The following is a 7,287-nucleotide window of genomic DNA, read 5'->3' as shown; positions in this document are numbered from 1 at the left end:
GAGTGAAATAAGTCAGAAACAGAAGGATGAATATGGGATGATCTCACTCTCAGGCCGAAGCTGAAAAACAAGATTAGAAAAGAAAACACAAGTCGAACCTGAAATGGAATTGGAGTATTACACCAAAGTAAAAGACTCTGGGGTGGGTGGGTGGGGAGAATACAGGTCCATGAAAGATGATGAATGACATAGTGGGGGTTGTATTGTTAAATGGGAAACTGGGGAATGTTATGCATGTACAAACTATTGTATTTATTATTGAATGTAAAACATTAATTCCCCAATAAAGAAAGAAATTATTAAAAAAAAGAAAAAGAAGGAAAGGTGACATTAGGTTTTAAGGGATGAATTTGCATTAAAGAAATCTCTACAGGTGGCGCAAAGCACAAGGACCGGCATAAGGATCCCGGTTCGAACCCCGGCTCCCCACCTGCAGGAGAGTCGCTTCACAGGCGGTGAAGCAGGTCTGCAGGTGTCTATCTTTCTCTCCCCCTCTCTGTCTTCCCCTCCTCTCTCCATTTCTCTCTATCCTATCCAACAACAACAACAACAATAATAACTACAACAATAAAACAACAAGGGCAACAAAAGGGAATAAATAAAATAATAAATATTAAAAAAAAAAATTAAAAAAAATAAATAAATAAAATAAAAATAAAAAAAAAAAAAAAAAAAAGAAATCTCTGAACCTAAGAAAGATATTGGCGGAATTAGCTGCATCTTCTCAGGAGCTACATTACGGCCGTTTTTCTTTAATGCAGGAATGAGAAAATCATGTAAGGCATAGAGATCTGTATCTGATTTTCCCCATATTAAAATATCATCTGTATAATGAAAAACATTAAGGCCCTTATGAATATATGGGACAAGGGCAGATTTAACAGCCTCCTGACAAATTGTAGGACTATTGGCCATACCCTGGGTCAGCACCACCCATTCAAATCTGTCAGCAGGGCTGGCATTATTAATAGAAGGAATAGAGAAGGCAAAACGTTTACAATCTTGCGGATGCAAGGGAATAGAGAAAACACTATCTTGTATGTCAACAGCTATGATTGGAATTCCCGTGGGAATTGCAGAAGCAAGAGGCAAACCCCTTTGGGGGGAGCCCCAGACCTGCATGGTTTTATTTACCACACGGAGATCTTGAAGGATGCGCCATTTTACCGAGCGCTTTTTAATCACAAAGACAGGAGTATTCCATGGGCTTCGAGAATGACGAATAATTCCTCAGCATTACTGGGCTTCTCGAACCTTTATGTCTTTTATCTTGTCTAGAGTGGAGAAGTTCTCAGCTATTATGCCCTGTAAAATGCTTTCTTCCCCTCCCTTTCTTTCTTCCTCTGGCAAGCCAATAATGCATATATTCCTTCTTTTAAAATCATCCCATATGTCTCTGCTGTCGTTTTCAGTATCTCTTCATCTCTTTTTGAGATCTCTTGCTTCTTTCTTAGTTTTCTCTAATTCATCCTAAATCTTGCTAATTCTGTTTTCTGCCTCAAGTATTCTATTTTCTCTCCTCTGTTGTTTTCTGTAGCTCAGCTATCTTGCTTCCCTGTTCTGACACTGCATTACCTTGTTAAGCTAGTTATGCTCTTAGCTCAAGCTATTTCACCTCTCAGCTCTCCATACACCTCTAGATAATGTATTCTTTTGGAGTCACATTTGCCGTTTTCCCACTTCTGATATTACTTTCAAACTCTTTCCTCACTCCTATGTCTAATAGCTCAGTTAGTATTGGATCCTGTCTGAATTCCTCTGCGCTTGTACCTAAGGGGGGAAGGGTATCTGGGCTTTTGTCCTGGTTCATTTTTCCAATGTTTCTTCTTGCTTTAACAGTTGTATGTGGTGTCTTCTGAAGTCCCTCTCTCATTACTGTTCAATCCACTTGAACAATCATGCTTGCCTGGACTAACTTGTGTCTAAAAGAGTTTACAATTATGGAAATTAACAGTTGTTTCAATGTTGTCCCAGTCCCTGAGGTGAAGCATGGTGGCTACTATACCCTTTTGTGTTTTTTATCTTTCCTATAGTCTATGGGGGTCTGTAGGCTTTTTAACTAAAAGTAGATTTTTTAGATTAATTATTTACTCCTAAACCAGAGATAAAACAGGGTGGGAGAGAAATAGCACAGAGGATATGCAAAGAGACTCCCACATCCCAAGGGTCCAAAGCCCCAGGCCATATTCAGCTTCTCTGATAGCAGTCAGAACCAAGAAAGGCAGCAATCCTTGGCCTTGTGAGTTTCTAAACAAATTTTGTTTATACTCCCTCCATGTACAAACTCCATGTACCCCATGGGTTCTGAGACAATTATTCAACATGTCTCTGAACTCCTTAGGAAAACAATGTGGAAAGGCTGCCGCTATACAGCCCCAATTCCAGAATGCTGTGAGTGTATTTCTTCTCCTGAGTTGCTGGATTAGGTCTGTGACCCTATGTCACCACTTGGCCTTCCTTCTGCTGCTCCAAGTCCCAGGAATGGTAGCAGTGGCTTATGGCTCTGGCTTATGGTGGTGTTGGGAATTGGACCTGAGACTTCAGAGCCGTGGATGTGAGAGTCTTTTTGCAAGGCCATTATACTGTAACCCTGGCCCTGTTCACAGATTTGCCTTCAAGGGTGTGCTCAGTCTTGTGTCAGTGTATTCCTCTTTTTTTTTTTTTTTTGCATTGATGACAGGAGAAATGACTTCTGACAGAGATAACCTGCTTTGGAATGATAGATGGATGAATGGATGAATGGATGGATGGATGAGTGACAGATAAAGAGGAAACATATGTTTGACACAATGTTCAGCCTCTATGGTGAGATTACAATTTTGCTTTTTGATCTGTACTCCCCCATGTTTCTTCTTAGTTTTATACATTTGAAAGTGTGCTGACTTTAAAACAGAAACAATGATATAGGCATTTCCATTTGTTTTAACAACAAATGCACCTGTATTGATTAGGGTTTCTAAAATATGAGCAAGAGTGGACAAAACAGCATGATGTTTCTGCAAGAAGAATATCATACGTGAGGTTCTGAGAACCCAAATTTCACACCCATAAGCACCACCATAAGCCAGAATTGAGCAGTAATCTGCAAAGAAGAAGGAAAGAAAGAGAGGAGAGAGAGAGAGAGAGAGAGAGAGAGGATAGAGAGAGAGAGAGGTGAGAGAGAGTGAGAGGGAGAGGGAGAGGGAGAGGGAGAGGGTGAGGGAGAGAGAGAGAGAGAGAGAGAGAGAGAGAGAATTCTACAAGACTATTGAGAGAAAGTCCCAGAAAGACCAGATTTGCACTGTCTTGTGTAGCCCTGGGTTGGGGCAGGAGACAGGGGAGAGCTAAAGAAATTTGCAGAAACTACCTCAGATCTGGGTTGGCCTTCACATAGGGAAGGTAATAACTTGAGCTGCTAACAGGACAAAAAAGTCATCCCCACACCCTGTTCCTGCTGGGCCTGCCCTTCAGATGGCCTGGTTCTTAGCGCCATGAGAGGAATGAAGATGGGGGTGCCTTCAAGCCCTCCCTGATTGACCCCAGTTCAGCTCCTGCCTATCCCACCTTGTCCCACACCCATATAACACGGACCCTCCTGCACTTCTTTTCTCCTAGGGTCACCTAGGGTCCTTATTTTCACTGGCTCTAATCCTACTCTTCAGTCCCTGTTTATTACAATTTTTGTCCTACTTTATATCCTACTGCCTTTCAAACAGCAAGTTCCAGATGCTACAAAAATTCCCTGGGAAGATGATTTCACCATTGCGTCCCAGAACCTCACATCTCCAGAGCCCTACTCGACTAAGGAAAGATAGGAACAGGTGGGTATGGATCTAACTACCAACACCCAGGTTCAGAAGAGAAGCAATTACAGAAGCCAGAACGTTCTGCACACCCCAAAGAATTTGGACCCATACTTGCAGTGTTAAAGGAAGATGACCAGAGGGCTCTGAACCCAAATACCACTGGGACCAGGAACTTTTGTGACCAGAAACATTTGTTTTTGCCCCATCACTAAGAAGAGCTTTTGGAGAATATCTGAGTGAGTCAGGCACTGTTTCCCTTACCTGAGGAGGAAGAGGAAAAAGGAAGGATACTTGGAAGCTGGAACAGGTATACATGTGGCTTAGAATACAAGTGAAGGCAGAGGCTTAGAAGTGAATAAAAGGGGGCAGCAGGGGAACCCGGTGGTGATTCAAAGGGTTCAGCGAACTTGGTGCGAAAAGCAAGGAGCAGTGCAAGGATACCAGTTAGAGACCAGGCTACCGACCTGCAGTGGGGGGAGGGGAGGAAGTCACTTCACAAGTGGTGTAGCAGGTCTGCAGGTTTCTATCTTTCCTTCCCCCTTTCTACCTACTCCTCCTCTCTTGATCAACAGCAGCAACAACAACAACAACAATAACTGCAACAACTGTTTAAAAAAATGGCCACCAGGAGCAGTGGATTTATATGCATGCACAGAGCCTCAGCCATAACTCTGAGGCGAAAGGGGGGCGGGAGTGTAGGAGTAGCCGTCATCAGCTTCTACATGGGGGCAGCCATCTTGGCTTTCATAGCCTGCATGCTTCTCTGCTGTGTGCCTTTTATTTTCCTGATGGAAACTTTGTAATATTGGAAGGGAAAAACACCCTGTAAGAAATATTTAGAAAGAGTTGGGGGGGGGAGCCTTTGACAACTGAAAAAAATCACTAAGTTCAGTCTTATAAATACAAACAAGAAAAAAAGAATTTCTGGGACATATAGTCAATTGAGTAATACTCAGCAGCTGAAAGGAACACTATAATTTGTCCTTTGGGACTAAACAGAAAGAACTGGCAATAATTATGTTCACCGAAGTAAGGAAGGAAGTGAAGGAGAGATCTGAAACATAGAGCACTCGAACAGGGGGCCAGGCAGCGGTGCACCTGGTTGAGCATAAACTTTACAGTGCGCAAAGACCCACGTTTAAGTCCACAGTTCCCACCTGCAGGGGGAAAGCTTCATAAATGGTGAAGTAGGGTTGCAAGTGTCTCTCTGTCTCTTTCCTTCTCTATCTACCCCTACCCTCACCATTTACCTCTGTCTCTATCCAATAATACAGAAGTAAATAGAGATTGTTTTGAAAACACTCCTTAAAAGAAAGAAAGAATTGGAACACATGAACTTGACAAAAAGAGAAAAATCATGTATATTTAATCTACCTAGAAGTCGGGAGACCCATGGTGGTTGCCAGTGGTGAGGTAGGGCTTTAGGAATGGTAGAGAATTATATCCATGTCATCATATAATCTTGCAAATCACTAACAAAACATATATATTAACTTTTTTCAAAACAAATGACATAAATCACAAAAAAACGAAAGAGTAAACTTCATCATCTGAAAGCCTTAGATCTCCACCAGGGACTGAGCTAAAGAGGTTACAGACCTTAAACCTGCCACCGCAGTGTCCTAGTTGTACCCTGGTCTAGGACCCCTCCTTGTCCTTCGTGTCTGGGGTGGAAAGCAGCACTGATATGCTGGGATTGGATCTTGCTGAAATCCCCCCTGAACCCCAGGCTTAGTGAGTTTAGGGGGACTCCAAGTATGAGGTGAATGAAACTCCACCAGATTGCCGGGCCATGGCACAGATCTCACAGTAAAGAACAGGCATTCACAGAATAAGAAGTGCGGCTGTGCTGAGCACATGGACACAAATGTCAACCATGAGACCGTAGACTGCCCCAGTCTCTGAAGGGAGCCCCTGCCGCTTGAGGAAGATTGGTCCTGAAATGAGTGCAACTTGCAGTGTTCCAGCTGTGACCACGAGCTGTAAGCTCAGACCAATAGGGACTCAGAGGTTACACAGGCTCTGGTGCTAAATACATATGTATATATATGCACTAGGTCAGGTGGATGGAGGCAAATAGCTAATGTTATATAAGAATTTCTTCAAGAATGGGAACCCCTCTCTGCCTAACCAACTTTCTAGCTCTTTTGTCCACTCTGACACCATTTTCTCAAACAATATTTCTATCCAACTTCATGCTAGCTATCAAACTCAAGCAAAAAACTACCATAGTCCTGGTGCCCTAGAAACATGCCTAAAATAGACTTGCAAACTTTCTTCCACCCTATGATTCCTAATCTCATCTGCTCTGTTCCTACTTTTTGGTTCTTCTTCATTAACCATATTTTAAATTTCTTTATTGGGGGATTAATGGCTTACAGTCAACAGTAAAATACAGTATTTTTACATGCATAACATGTCCCATATTTCCACATAACAACACAAATCCCACTATCATTAACCAGTTTGTCTCACTTTATATCCTGCCACCTTCCAGAAACCCAGTTGCAGATGCTGCCATGATTCCACCCTGACTTTCTGGGCAGACTAACTCAGCAATGTGTCCTGTAACCTCACCTCTCTAGAGCTCTACCTCACTAGGGAGAGATAGAAACAGGCTGGGGGTATGGATTGGCCTGCCAATGCCCATGTTGAGCAGAGAACCAACTACAGAAGCCAGAACTCCTACCTTCTGCACCCCAGAAATAGTCTCGATCCATACTCCCAGTGGGAGAGAAGTGATAGGAGGAGGAAGATAAGAGGGCTCTGAACTCCTGTTCCATCAACAGCCAGAAAGAGAGGAGGAAAACGAGAGGGGCATTTGGACCTTGTCATAGGGTCATGAGTGGCTTGGAGGGGAAGAGGGGACTGGATCTGTAAGAAAAAGGGGGCAATTATGTAAAAATCTAGGCAGAGAGTTGTAGAGATGACAGCTAGCCCATGTCTGCAACCTTAGGAGAACTGCAGTGGCTGGCAGTGGTGGGTTGGGGACTCTATGTGAACTCTGGTGGTGGGAATGGTATGAAATTAGACCCCTGTTGCCAATTAATTTCCTAAATTAATATTAACAACTAATAAAATTTGAAAAAAAATTTTTTATCTTCTTGGAGCTCACTATGAACCACAAACTTTTTTAAAAAATGGGAAAAATGAGATCGATCAAATGCCAGAATCAGCATTCTTGACTGGGAAGGTGACTCAGTGGGGACAGTACAAAACTCCCCTGGGTGAGGATCCGGGTGTGAATGCCAGAACACGTGAGAACAGCAGAAAGGAGACAGGGCTTTCTGGGGGTGCTGAGCCAAACCACTGATGAGATGAACATTCTCAGGCCTGGGGTGGGAAATGTAGAGAAGTGGGGAAGGACTCACCCACATCCATATCCATCCCCTGAAGGCTAGCTGCACCCCGAGGGCCTGGGCTGTGAGGGTCATGAGGTCACTATGTGTGCAGTGACATAGCATGTGGGTGGGGTGGCCTGTCCTCAAAACCCAGAGGCCTG

This window comes from Erinaceus europaeus, chromosome 14 (genome assembly GCF_950295315.1).
Source record: "Erinaceus europaeus chromosome 14, mEriEur2.1, whole genome shotgun sequence".
In the NCBI taxonomy this organism is placed as follows: Eukaryota; Metazoa; Chordata; class Mammalia; order Eulipotyphla; family Erinaceidae; genus Erinaceus; species Erinaceus europaeus.
This window is presented reverse-complemented; position numbering follows the sequence as displayed.